The following is a 14938-nucleotide window of genomic DNA, read 5'->3' as shown; positions in this document are numbered from 1 at the left end:
ACGTGACGTTTTTCTGCATTGGATCAGAAGGCAGAAAACCTAGAATTAAAAAAGTCACCGTAGTTGAGAAGATGTCACCCCAGTCTTTAACTTATTCATGTGAACTTCACCACTGTTAAAGTGATTTCGCCAGCGTCTTAGAGAGCACGCATCAATGCACTCACTACAAACAGTGTCAATCTGTGCTGCACAGTCCTTTGTGAGAAATCCCATCGTAGCCTTCTGGTTGAAATAGCAAGCTTGAAAGACAAGTTTGAAAGTTTTGTGCACCCTGATCTTACAGAATGTATTGAAATGTCACGTGATACAGCGGGACATGGGCTTGTTATGTTGTTGCCATTTTGACTCTTCATGTGTTGAATTGAATACCTCCATTATCAACATTCTGAAACTCAGCCTCGATTTTTTTTTTTATTACCTCCACCACGAAAGGTGGATGGAGGTTATGTTGTCACCCATATCTGTCTGTCTGTTTGTTTGTCATTGTCTGTGAACATTGGATTATGAATATGTTCAAGAAGGAATGCATTTAAAATGCATAAATGCAAAAGTATGGTGATGTAGCAAGGTAAGCACAAGAAATCGATCATAGTATAGTGATTGAGCATCTAAAGAAGAGTGGTGATGGCATGCAAATTCCTTTCTGACTTTATATATGGTCAGCAATGTTGCTGCATTTCTCTGAAATCATAGTTCTTCATGAAGACTTTTATAGATGGATGGCACATTGAGTTACCTCATCTTGAGTAGTTGGGACATTATGTCTTCTGTAAGGCTTTCTCCATTTTCTTGGACATGAAGTTTAAAAGCTCAACCTCTGGGAGAAAGTATCAAGCTGAATATAAGCCAAAATGACCAAGAGATAGAAACAAAATTACATCCTTGTTTCACTGAAAGTTGAGGAATATCCTGATTAATCTTGTGTGAATACATATGGAACTGTTTTCAAGGGTGAGGATACACTGTTAACGTTTTTTGTATGCATGATTGAGGCTCATGGAAGAGTTGGAGCAGAATGTAAGGGAACAAAATGGAAAGGGCAAAACACGGAGAGAGAGAGAGAGAGAGAGAGAGAGAGAGAGAGAGAGAGAGAGAGAGAGAGAGAGAGAGAGAGAGAGAGAGAGAGAGAGAGAGAGAGATAGAGATAGAGATAGAGAGAGATAGAGATAGAGATAGAGATAGAGATAGAGATAGAGATAGAGATAGAGATAGAGATAGAGATAGAGATAGAGATAGAGATAGAGATAGAGATAGAGATAGAGATAGAGATAGAGATAGAGATAGAGATAGATTTGGAAATGAATTGCAGGTTCTACAGTGGCCTGCAAAAGTATTCACCCCCTACCAATAATGCCACATTATGATGGATTATGTTGAAACAATTTTTCCAAATGAACATTTTTATTCATAACTGAAGAGGTCAAACGAAACACTGTTATAGTTGAATTAGGTTACATGTCTGGAATACATCCAAAAAACATGAACAAATCAAAATTCACTGGTTGTAAAAGTATTCAGCCCCTGAGGTCAGTACTTGGTTTAAGTACCTTTTGCAGCAATGACTGCTGTGAGTCTTTTTTGAGGTAGGACTCCACCAGCTTTACACAGCAAGATGGTGAAATCTTTGCCCATTCTTCACGTGAACATTGCTTGAGCTCCACAGAGCTTGATGGGGATCGTCGATGGACTGCAATCTTTAATTCTAGTCATAAATGTTCAATTGGGTTCAAGTCAGGACTTTGGGTCACTCAAGAACATTTATTTTCTTTTTATTGAACAACTCCAGTGTGACTTTCTCTTTGTGCTTCAGATCATTGTCCTGCTGAAATATGAATCTCCCCCCCCACCCCCCCCAGTTTAAGATTCATGGCTGACTCAGACAGGTTTTCATCAAGGATTCTCCTGTACTTTGCACCATCCATTGTCCCTTCTAACCTGACAAGCTTGTCAGTCCCTGCTGATGAAAAGCAGGAGGGATGATGCTGCTACCACTATGTTTGACAGGAGGGATGGTGTTGACTGGGTGATTTGCAGTGTTCGGCTTGCGCCAGACCGCCCAGACGTAACGCTTTGAATTTAGACCAAAAAGTTCAATTGAAGTCTCATCTGACAAAACAAGTTCGATTTGCAAACATACCCCATGGGAGTTCATTCGAACGACTCTCAGGTGAGCGAAAGCATAGCCAACAGATAGTTTTGAAGTTTGGTAAGATTTTCATCACATCAGAAAAATAAACCAGAGTGAGGCTAGTTTCATATCATCATTTGCGACTTAATTTTGCGTTGGGCATCACCCAGCGCATTTAATACATGTTTTTTTTAATAACAATTTTAAGAAAATGGGCCGAAAGGACCTCAGCCCAAAGGGCCGGAATCGCACTGTGGGCTCAGTTATTGCCTGGGGAATGGTTTCTAGAATATACCTGTCAAGTTTGGTTCAGTTATGTCCACTAATAACCGAGAAATAATTTTAAGAAAATGGGCCGAAAGGGCCGTTTCTCGGCCCAAAGGGATGGAATCGCACTTTGGGCTCGCAAATTCTGTTCACGAATAATGGAGAAAGAGATGTTCAAATTAAGTGTACACAAGAAAAGAGAGAACGCGAGCGGCGCGAAGACCCCGTGAGGTGGATGACCCCACGGGGTAAAAACATTTCTCCACATGACTGCAGTGTCATCAAGATGTTTGTTTTTGTTTTTGCACAAACTCCATACGAGCTTTTATATTCGTCCTTTTCAGTAATGGCTTCTTTCTTGCCACCTATCCATAGAGACCAGCTATGTGAAGGGAATGGGATATTGTTGATTGATGAACACTGACCCCATCTCTCAATGGTGAAGAATCACTTATATAAAAATTTCAAAAAAAATCCAATACGGATGTGGATCAAGGATAAAAATAAAAAAAACAGCTGTAAAAAATATTTTAGACAAGCTAAGCAAGAGCATTGAGGGAGACCTTGTTGCATTTCCGGTTCTGGGTTTCAGACAACAGCATTGAGGGAGACCTTGTTGCATTTCCGGTTCTGGGTTTCAGACAACAGCATTCAGACTTCCGGTTCTGGATTTGGAGCGACGGCAGGGTCTCTCAGGGCTCTCTGCTGACTTTCTTAAAGTTAAGTTTCCGGTTGTTATACGTCCCGTTTTAACTGTTTATTTTCTCACCTACATGTTTCTGTGTGTTCCAAGTTCGGTTTTGTTTCAAAAATCGTGCTATTTTGTGAGTTTTCGTCGACCTTGTCTTACCAGGTTCCTTGAGGCCTACCCACGTCCTTCCCCTCTAGGTGTACGATCGTTTTTATTTGTATTCTCTTCCTATTACCATTAATTCCTATTTCCCCCACTTTCCCAACGCCCCCCCATTCCCTCCCAACCCAGGTCAAAAAACCAGTAAAGACCAGTAGCTTACTGGTCAACTGGTACCAGTTGAAAACCAGTAGCCAACTGGTACCAGTAAAGCCAGTTGGTTTATTACTGGTTTTAATATGGAAATTGGAATAGAGTGATATATTACCAGTTGAAATACATATATTTAACTAACTGGTATCAACTGGGACCAGTACATTGTAACTGGTATCAACTGGGAGACCAGTACATTGCAACTGGTATCAACTGGGACCAGTACATTGCAACTGGTATCAACTGGAACCAGTAAGACTTTAACTGGTACAAATATGAGCTACTGGTTTTTTCAACTGGGAAATTGGAATTCTGACTGAATTTAACTGGTACCAGTTGAAACCAATAGAGACCAGTTAAAGACCAATTAGAACCAATAGAGACCAGTTGAAACTGTGTACTGGTTTTAACTGGTTTTTCGACCTGGGAACTAAACACTGTTTCTTCTCTTAAATCCAAAACAAAAACAAAACAAAAAAACTACCTTTCTCCTGCATACCCACAAGTCCCGATCCTTCTTCTTCTTCCTCCTGCCGGCACACCTTTATTCTACTGTGCTGACCCGCTCTCGCCATTACCTTCACAATTTCTTCCTACAACCTTCCATTCCCGAATCTTACCTATTCTTCAAAAATCCATCGAAAATCAATAATCTTCCTTGTATCCTTTAGATCTATACACCTCCTGTAACCACGTGTTTCTCGACTCTTCCTGATACGTTTCATCGACCCAGCAGCTTTACTCTGCGTTTACAGTTCCAAATTCACCACACACCTCCATGATTTTACGTCAACCTTCCCTTTTCCGAATGTTATGCAATCCTTATTTAAAATAAATAATTTCACTTTTGACTCTTCACCTCTCATAGCCACGTGCTTCTCCCGTAACCACGTGATCTGTTTCCACCCCCTGCGTTTACTGATACAAATTCACCATTCACCTCACGATTTTTTTCTACAACCTTTCCATAACCTAATCTGATGAAAACTCTCTCCAATAATAATAATAATAATAAAAACGATCTCTCATAATGCTTCATCTTCCTCTTTCACACGTGTGGTACTCTTTACTGTATCAGAATACACAAATCTTCTATTTAAACAGACTGCTCTCAATTCGACCTCTCCTTCATACCTTGCCTAAAAAATCCAACTGTTACAGCGTTTCTTCTCTCCATTCTCTGGATTCGCCTTTATTGCATCAATCAAGAAACGTGTTAAATCGCATCTCTGACCTAAAACTTAAAAAAAAACCCAGTTTGCTATGAATGTTCGCTTTCCATCAACCATTCTTTTTTTCCAACTTCAGTGTCAACTCACCCCTCTCACTCCTCACTCTCAGAGCAACCATCACACTCTTCTCCCTCCAAGCCTCCTCACACCTTTCTCAAAAACTCCCCCCTCACCTTTCTCCCTCAACTCTCCCCACTAGCCCTTCTCCCACCATTCATTCCCCTCACTCACCCTTCTCAAAGTTGCGCCCTCCTCTCATCCACAAAGCTGCCTCCTTCCACTGCCCTCTCACCTCCATCTCATCACTCCACCTCCTCAAATCCTCAACTCCCTTCTTCCCCCTCTCTTGATTCCCCTCTCCCCCAGCACCACAGAGCTCTTTCTCCTTCTCATCCGGCCCCCCGAACCTACTTATTCTGCAATCCCCCACACTCTTTCCACAACTCTCCTTTCTCCCCCCTCCTCCCTTGTCCTACCTTCTCCCTCCCCTCCCATTCCCTGCACCCAAAGCCTCCTCCCTCCCTCTTTATTAACAGTGTGGACCTCAAATATCCGGGGCCTTTGCTCCAACCTTACAGATCTTTCCATACAGGTTGCCACTGACAAACCAGACATAATTTGCCTCACAGAAACGTTCCTCCCTCAAGACATCTCTCACTCCCAAGTATCTCTCCTTGGTTACTCCCTCCGGTTTGACAGACCTGAGCATCGTCCTGATGGAGGAGTTGCTCTCTTCATCAGACTCTATTCCTCACTTTCCATGCACTGCCCTCACTCCCCCACACTCCCAGGAATACTTCTGGCTACAGCTTTCCTTCCACTCCCACCTCATGTTTATATGTGTACTGTACCATCCACCTAACAGTGATGACTCCATTTACACCTCACTATCCAAAAACATGGACCAACTTCTATCCTCTCATCCAAACTCTCTCTTCATCATATGTGGTGACTTCAATTATCATTATGCCAGTTGGTGGGGTGTGGGTACCTCTCGAACCTGTCATGGCACTTCAGCAAAAGCTTCTGTGACTCATTGGGACTGATTCAATCGGTCAATTTCCCGACCCGGATCTCAGCCAATGATTCTCTCTCTTCTGGGTATGATTTTGACAAATTTCCCTGAAAATATCTGCTGTTCTTCCTCCACTCCAATCGGTTTTTCTGATACGTGCTTGTCAAAGTGGACATCTCTTTGGCTGTTATCAGAGAACCATCTCAGTGCCGTCGAGTCTGGCATTTCACTCAAGTCGACTGGCTGGGTCTCCAAGCAGCCATCAAACTTCTAGACTGGTCTCCCATCGCTACTTTCTCCAACATCAACTCATCCTTGGAAATATTTCAAAGAAACTTTCTCTCCCTCATGCACAGATTTATCCCCTCTTGTCTTCAGTTGTCTTACCCTTCCTCCCGCCCTTGGTTTACTGAAGCTTGTGGCGAGGCAGTTGTCCTGAAACAACTTGCCTTTGCCTCATGGAAAGCAAACCCAACTGAGGGCAATCTCAGTTCCTTCCACAAAACTCGGAACAAGTGTGTATCTACCCTCAGGAGAGCCAGAAAAATCCTTCTAAGCTCAAGTCTGAACTCTCAAACCTCTCTCCCTCCTCCAAATCCTGGTGGCATCTAATCAAATCTGTTCTGGTGTATGTTCCCCCTCCATCCCCTCCCTTACCTCAAATGACCGCACTACTGATACCGCACGTGAAAAGGCTGAATGTCTAAACTCAGTGTTTGCTTCGAAATCTTGTGTCCAAAACCCATCGCTTTCTGTACCCACCTTACCCAGTCACACCCAACTGTCCCTGGACTCTGTGTCCTTTTCTCCTGACAAGGTGGAGAGCTTGCTGTCAAACCTCGACTCAGATTCTGCAACCGGTTCAGACGACATCAGACCACATGTCCCAAAAACCTGCTACTCTGCTCTTGCTCACCCTCTCTCTGTTCTATTCACCCTCTCATTTGCTCAAGGTCATCTGCCATCTGCTTGGAAATCAGCAAACATCACTGCCCTGCATAAAAAGGTGCAAAAACTGATCCTTGCAACTACAGACCAATCAGCCTTCTCCCAATCATCAGCAAGATTATGGAATCCATCATCGCTTCAGATATTAAATCCTTCCTCTTCTCCAATGGCTTGATTTCCGATCATCAATTTGGTTTCAGACCAGGTCACTCTACCCTGGATATGCTGCTTCTGCTCTCCCAACAATGGATGGAGGACCTCGATGCCGGACATGAAATCAGAGCCATATCCCTAGACATATTGCGTGCTGTGGACACGGTCTGGCACCCTGCCCTGCTCACCAACCTCTCTTCCTATGGTATCCAAGGCCATCTCCACTCATGGCTCGCAGACTTCCTCTCCTGTCGCAGTCAACGTGTGGCCCTAAATGTAGTTCTTTCATCCCCTCTTCCTGTGCAGGCTGGAGTTCCTCAAGGTAGCGTTCTGGGCCCTGTTTTTTTCTGGTTTTCATCAATGATGTCTCCGACTCTCTGGAAAATCATCTTTATCTCTTTGCTGATGACTCCACCCTCTGCCGTACCATCTGTCATCACTCAGACCGGCAAGCAGCAGCTTCTTCGCTCACTACAGATCTGGGTAAAATTACAAACTGATCCAACACGTGGAACATGTCTTTCAATCTGGACAAATCTCACAATCTCACAATGTCTCTCCGAAAGGACCGTTTGGAAAAACCCCCCATCCACTTTCTCATCAATCCTCCGGAAGAAATCCTTTCTTTCAACCTTCTGCGTCTCACTATCTGCCATGATCTTTCCTGGGAAAGCCACATTTCCAACCTGACCTCCAAAGCCAGTCGCCGACTGGGAATCCTCCATCGTGCAAAGTCCTTCCTTGGCCCACCTGAGTTCCTGACCACTTGCAAAGCTTTCGTCCGCAGCCTGATGGAGTACTGCTCTCCCCTCTGGGCTGGTGCTCCTGCCTATCACCTTTCTCAGCTTCGTGCTGTGGAAACCAAGGCATTTAGGATTATTGGCATCTCCCGCGATGAGGCTGAGTTTTTGGGCCTCTCACTCTCTCTCACCACAGGCTGGTCGGTGGTCTTTCTGTCTTCTACCGTCTCCTCTCCGGTCTCACCCCGCCTCCTGCTCTGTCTGCGATTTGTTCCCAACATATTTCCGCAGGGCACTCAAGGTCCGCCAACAACCCCCTTCTGGTAAAACTACCAAAATCTAGAATCACTGCTCACCTTCACTCTTTCATTCCTCTTTTGCCCCGCTTTTGGAATAAACTCCCTCACTCTGTTCAATCCTATTCTTCCCTCCAGGTCTTCAAGGCAGCTGTTCACCACCACCTCTTATCATCCCCCATCCAAACCCTCGATATTTTCTACCCCCGTTAATCCACCCCAAACCCACCTTCTTCAAATTCCCTGCTTTCCTTCCTGAAAGTCCCTGTAATGTCCATCTTGTAAACCTCATGTTCCCCACCCCTTCCCTCTCCCTTCCACAGATCTCCTAATGTCTCTGTTCTCCACTGTTTTGTCCTTCCCACTCCCGCCCCTCTTGTCTCATGCCGCCCTTGCTGTGTGTTGTGTGTTCGCTCTCATATGAGCCTCGACAAGGCAAAAAAAAAGACCTCAAGCGTGACAAAAAGAACACCAATACTGTTGCGGTGGTTCAAGCTGCCTCCAAGGTTATAGTTTAATGTTGTTGAATATATTTGATGAAATGTTTCTGTCATTGTACTTGCTCCAATATGCTTGTACACAGCAATGCAATATTTTTTTTAATTCACAAACAAATTTGAAATAATTTTTCAGTGTTTCATGCATTATGATAATGGTTGAAAGGATGGCCATTCTATAAAGCAGGAATTAGAAATGAGACTGGCATTCTGGTGAACCCCCATAGAACGAATCGTACTGGTGAATATGGGGTTATTTATTTATTTATTCATTCTAGTCAGCCTGTTGGTCCATTGGACAAAATTTTCATTGGTCTTCACGGCCTTGGAGCATACTTGTCTGCTGTACTGCTTGAACATTAGTTTGCCTTTCAGCAAGCCCAGATGTGCTTGGGCCAGGACGGGGATGATGCATTCGTTATAATTATTGCCAAATGATACTACTATTATTATTACCTCCGCCACCGAAGGTGAAGGAGATTATGTTTTCACCCCTTTCTGTCTGTTTGTTTGTTTCTGTATAGGATATCTCAAAAAAGTTGTGCACGGATTCGGACGAAACTTGGTGGACAGGTTGGGTGTGTGACCACGACGAATTTATTCGATTTTGGTGAAGATCCGGATCCGGATCCGACTACTAGAATTTTTAAGTGAATCTTCACCATTGAGAGACAGGGCTCAAAAACGATATGTAGCACGATATCTCAAAAATGTATAGGGCCAGATAGTCTGGCAGATAAGTGAAATATTTGAGGGAATTGTGCCTTTGATGATACAAGCATGAACTTTGGCACACTGTTAGAGCATGCCCTAATGAAGATATTTAGCTGTAGGGCCATCGCAGAATTGTCCTGTGGCCAAAATGGTGGCCATTTTCCAAAATGGCCACCACCGGTTGTTATTTTACCAGTAGCTCAGGTTCTAGACCAGCTCAGATATTGATTCTGGTGGCTAATCGTACATTTTCAAGGATGAGGAATGCAGTGGTACTATTTATAACATGCTTGCAACTACCAAACTACATATATCTGTCTGTCGACAACTCATACGCTGTGGATGCAAAAAGGGGTGCAGAGGACAGTGCAAATGTGTCAAGGCAACACTTCAGTGCACTGCCCTTTGCCACTGTGGTGGACTGTGTTCTCGAAACTAACATTACATTTCATTGAAAACTTGTAACATTACCATGGAAGGCCTTACCTGGTTAATAATGGAAGGACCGTCGTAGACTTTCCCTCACCACGAACATGTCAAACAACAATGGGACATGCACTATTGATTTGCAAGATACAGCATAATCTCATGAACTGTGTGCTCATGTAAATAAACTACCAAATATTATAAAGGAAACATTGCGAAGACTGCATTGTACTCTCATGAATATGTCACAGTTTCAAAACATGTAAAACTCCACCAATATTAAATGCGTTTATAATTTTACGATTATTTATTTCCCTGAAAGCTAGATATATGTAGTTAGGTAGTTGTTAGAGTAGTTACAGCATGTTGTAAATAGTACTACTGCATTCCTCATCCTTGAAAATGTACGATTAGCCACCAGAATTAATATCCTTGGTAGTCTAGAACCTGAGCTACTGGTAAAATAACAACCGGTGGTGGCCATTTTGGAAAATGGCCACCATTTTGGTCACAGGACAATTCTGCGATGGCCCTATAGCTAAATATCTTCCTTAAGGTATGCTCTAACAGTGTGCCAAAGCTCGTGCTTGTATCATCAAAGGCACAATCCATTCCCATATCTGCCGGACGAAGAGATGTTTTCGTGGATCAGGCATGACAGGGCGAGGGTTTGTGCTCTACCGTGTGCGCTTCTAGTTGTTGTAAATATTATGAGTATTAATGAATATATGCTTTGTTACAATGTTATCATTATTTTTGTTATTACACTCGCCGAAGGAGAGGGTATTGCGTTTGGGTCTGTTTGTTTGTCTGTTTCTTTGTCCGCACAGAACTTTCGTGTTTTTCTCCGCAACTGCTTGGTAGATTGAGACTAAATTTTCACCATTGGTGTAAATGCTCGTGTGGAATGTTTGAAGGATAATGATGACGTCATAGGTCACGTGGTGTGGCAGCCATGTTGGAAAAACGGAAAAACTTTGGACTTCTGCATCTCTGAAACCGCACCAAGGAAAAAAATTGAAACTTGGCACATAGCAAGTACTCCTCATGGGGAATGAGTGTGATTTTTATGACGTCATAGTGGCCTACATTATGACGTCATAACTGCATATGTAGAATGCTACATCTTGATCAGTATGAAAATTTTTGAGGGTCATCTAGGGATAAAATGGTCCACAATTTTTTTTGATGTCATCGGTCACGTAATTCAGAAGCCATATTGTTTGTTTTTTTTTAACTTTCAAAAATCTTCTCTGAAATGGCTGAACCAGTCATCACTGCCAGCATTTATAAAGTGGCAGTTCTAATAATGTCTCTTATTAATTACGTAACACACCAGTACACAAGCGCCGCACAAAATACACCACACAAAGCTACACAAACACCACACAAAACAAGTCCTGGCGAGGGTCTCTAATCTCTGATTGTTCTTTTTCTTGTTTATTTTGTAATTATAATGCTGTGCCGTGGAAGCACCTATTAAGCTGTGATATACACCTGAACATGGCATGCATTTAAAACATGGGAATTCTTCCAGATTCTTTGTAGTTAATTGGTCTAACCAACTCAGGAAATCATGGTGATCATTTTGGTGCATCACACTCCACATCAGAAATCTCCAGTAGATCTCCATAAAAAACATGCCTCACCTACACATACACACACCTCATCCATTTACAGAAGATGCAGCCTGTGAACTGCTTGGCTGCATAATTTTCTGGGGGCGTGACTGTGCCACTGAAATGTGGCATAATTGCAAAGGAAATGGATTGCCATTAATTTCACTAAATATTGGCTGGCAGGATAGCCCAGAAGTATGCACACTCCCCTCTGAGCTGTCTAGCTTTGGTTCAAGTCTTGACAATGCTATAAACTGTCATCACAGTGTTTTGCATGCTGAGTGATGCATCATTGTGTTCACTGTGTGTTGGATGGACCTTAAGTTGGAAAACCCTGTCTGTCAGCACTGGTCGTTGGTGGATTATAAGGAACCCACGGTGTCTTTTGCAAAGAGCCAGCGAGTTATCGCCAGGATCCTGAACTAATTACAAATTACTGCCACCTTCAGGTCAAATATAAGGCCTGGCCAAACAGTTCGTCAAAGACATGGGCCGAAAACGTTTGGCCTGGTCGACCCTACAAGAAGGTGGGAACAATTGGGGCCATTAAAGAATTAGTATTGGTTGTGGAGATTATAACTGCAGCACATTAATAGGATTTGGAATCCATGAACACCCATAAACACCACAGTATATAACATGCTTTGGAATTGTAATTTTTTACTTGCGATATGCAGCAGGTCTACAAGAGCTCGGTGTGGTTGTTGTTGCTGGTGTTGTTGTGGTTCTTGTTGGGGCCGATTTTTGAAATTGTGCACCCATTGGTCAGACAGCTGCCAGACACCACACACATTTGTCGCTTGACTCCTGCCCACCATGGCACCAAAACAAAATAATATGGCCGCCATCTTGGTTTTCTGGTGGATGGAAGACATCAGGACTGTAGGCCTTTGCTGATTATATACTGCCCGGATTTGTTGCATCAGATTTCCATTGGCTTTGTTTGGGTCGAGTGTTACTCATGATGAGAGACCCTGAAAAATCAAATTTCTGGCGAACAAAAATCGTTTATTGGGTTTATTCAAGCCCGTCAGCATGCACGGGATGCGTCTCCATAAAAAAATATAGCGTTACGTAATGTTTGAATGGGCCCCATATTGGGGTTAATCAGTTTGTGACCATGTGATGAATCAGCTCATTCTGATTTAACCTGGCTGAGGGAGTCATGGATGAGAGGTGTTGAGTCGATATTTTAATAGTGCATTAAATGTTTCCCAATCGCACTGTTCATCTTTTAAGAGTGCTTTAAATGCGCATTTCCCAATCGGCCAGTTCCTGGATTTTGTTGCAGGTTGTGTCCACAGTGCGGTCATTCTTGCTCTTAAATATGAGCTCCAAACAATGTCCTTTTTTTGTCCCCCGCCCTTCCGACAAGGCCAGAGACAGGGACATTAAAATGAGCTCCGACCGACCAACCGACCGATTATATCCATCCATGTACTTTTGTGAACGCAATATTTAAAAAACCATTGAACATTTAGCTGTCATATTGCAGATATCTATTCTTCACGACATCATCTCAACCTGATTAGATCACCGCAGTGATTGCTTGAATTACGTTGCCATAGCAACTATCTCTGCAGTGGTTTGTGTGCGATATTTGTGAGGCTCATCTTACCTTGTTTCTTGTTAAACTAGTACGTGCCCGTAAAAAAAAAAAAATAATAATAATAATAATAAAAAAATAAATAAATAAACCACACAGGCCGTTTCTTCGCTCTCATGTGCCCGTACGTGCGTGACCCGGAAGTTCGATATTATTCGCAGTTACGATTATTCGCAATTTATTTTTAATACCCAATTATTCAATTAGCGCCAACGTATTTTACCTTTTCGCAATGTCGTGGCAAGGAAAAACAAAAAGAGAAGAGAAGAGAGAGAAAAAAATTACTTCCTGGTTCGGAGCATACCAGCACTCTGATGTTCCCGAAACTTATACACCGTCTAATATGAAAACGATCATAACTTGGGCCATTGTGTTTATATATAAATGCGCATAAGAAATCGAGAAATTATTAGAATACACGAAGTCATCACTCTCCGGAAGCCCGTACGTTGTAACCTGTAATGGGGAACGTGGCTGTGCTTCCCTTCCCCATCGGCCATGCCCACGCAACAACGTGTCTTCCCATTGGTTTGGTAAATAAATGGCCATAACTTGGGAAGCACTTGTCCGATTAATATCAAACCTTGAAAAGGCACATCCTCAGGTCCCCAGCAATATACCTGGCAAGTTTCAATTAGATCGGACTAGTGGTTGTCGAGAAACAGCGGTCACATACATACACACACACACACACAGATTGCTGGAATTATAGATAGATAAGGTGTGTGTGAGTGTGTGTGTGTGTGTGTGGCATGTTTTCTGTGGAGGTCTACTGGAGATCTCTGATGTGATATGTGACACTAAAATGATCGTCATGATCTCCTGAGTTGATTCGGCTAACTAACAACAAAAATTCCGTCAGAATTCCCATGTTTTCAACAAACGCCATGTTAAGGTATATAGAGCAGCTTAATTGGTCCTTCCACGGCACTGGTATTCCAATTACAAAACAAACTAGAAGGGCACTCAGTAGAGCGCATACCTCTGCCACGTAATGCCTGATCCACGGGAACATATCGGGCCCAAAGTATTTTTGAAATATCATGCCTGATATCGTTTTTTCGCACGATCTCTGTGTTGAAGAATAACTTTTAAAATTAAATAATTCTCGTATCCAGATCCAGATTCGGATCTTCACCAAAATTGAAACAATTCTTTCTTGTCACACACTCAACATGTCCACCAAGTTTCGTCCAAATCCATCCATAACTTTTTGAGACATTGTGCTCTATATAATTTTGGCCCTATCTCTCAATGGTGAAGAATCACTTTAAAAATTCTAGTCATCGGATCCAGATATTCAACAAAATCTAATCAGTTCGTCATTGTCGCACACCGAACCTGTCCACCAAATTTCATCCGAATCCGTCCACAACTTTTTGAGATATCTTGCACACAGACAGACAAACAAACAAGAAGACGACGTCGTGTAGAGCACGACACTTGAAAAATCTATGAAACAAATTTGAGCTAAAAAAATAATTGGTGGTTGAATTCAACAACCAAATATGAATCTCCTCTTCAAATTTCAAGTGAATCAGATGAAAATTGACAATTTTAGAAATTCGGCCTATGTTGTCCTTTTGGTCGATGTGGACCTCAAATATAATTGGTGGTTGAATTTTAAATCAATGAGATAAAAAATTGGGGATTTAGAAATCTCACCTGTTGTTAACCTTTGGCCTATTTTAAATTTTTGGTCTAAATCGACCTCAAAAATAATTGGCTCGTTGAATTCAGTGACCTGAAATAGAAATACTCTTCAACTTTCAAGTCAATCGGATTAAAATTGAGGATTTTAGAAATCTTACCTAAGTTGTTGACCTTTTGACGTCAAACACAATAGGCTTCACCTTCAGTGGTGGAGGTAATAATAGCAGTATCATATGGCAACAATAATAAGGAATGTTTTATCCTCACCCTGGCCCAAGCACAACTGGCCTTGGTGAAAGGCAAGCTAATGCTCAGGCAGTACAGCAGGTAGGTATGCTTCAAGGCTGTGAAGCACAATGAAAAGTTGGTCCATTGCTCCAACGGGTCGACGAGTTAAATAGATACACCAGTGTTCCAGTCGCACTTGCTATCTGGCAGAACACCACGACAAAGCAAAACAAGAAAAAGAGCAATCAAAGATTGCATACCCTTGCCAGGACTTATTTTGTGTGGTGTTTGTGTCGTTTTGTGTGGTGCATTTTATGTGGCGTTTGTGTACTGGTGTGTTGCGTAATTAATAAGACACATAATTAGAACTGACACTTTATAACTGCTGAAAGTGATGACCGGGTACCAAGACG

The 14938-nt window shown here is 42.5% G+C and overlaps 1 long non-coding RNA gene across 2 annotated transcripts in view; it reads right to left on the bottom strand.

The window, feature by feature from the left end:
- The window catches only part of LOC147034047 (uncharacterized), a 37867-nt gene extending 24565 nt beyond the window's left edge, over positions 1–13302 (bottom strand). Inside the window, exons 1-2 of one of the 2 annotated variants that reach the window (XR_015056627.1) lie at positions 12657–13302; positions 11703–11895 (exon numbers count right to left, since the gene is read on the bottom strand). This is a non-coding gene — a long non-coding RNA (uncharacterized LOC147034047). Of the gene's footprint in view, positions 1–11702 lie in introns of both variants that reach the window. The other variant, XR_015056623.1, reaches the window with a different exon arrangement.
- Between the last annotated feature and the right edge of the window lie 1636 nt (positions 13303–14938).

Source organism: Eptatretus burgeri, chromosome 1 (genome assembly GCF_056783735.1).
Source record: "Eptatretus burgeri isolate ZD-2024b chromosome 1, Ebu_testis_v1, whole genome shotgun sequence".
Lineage (NCBI taxonomy): Eukaryota > Metazoa > Chordata > Myxini > Myxiniformes > Myxinidae > Eptatretus > Eptatretus burgeri.
Note: the sequence above shows the minus strand (reverse complement) of the source record. Positions and strands in the feature narration are given on the sequence as shown.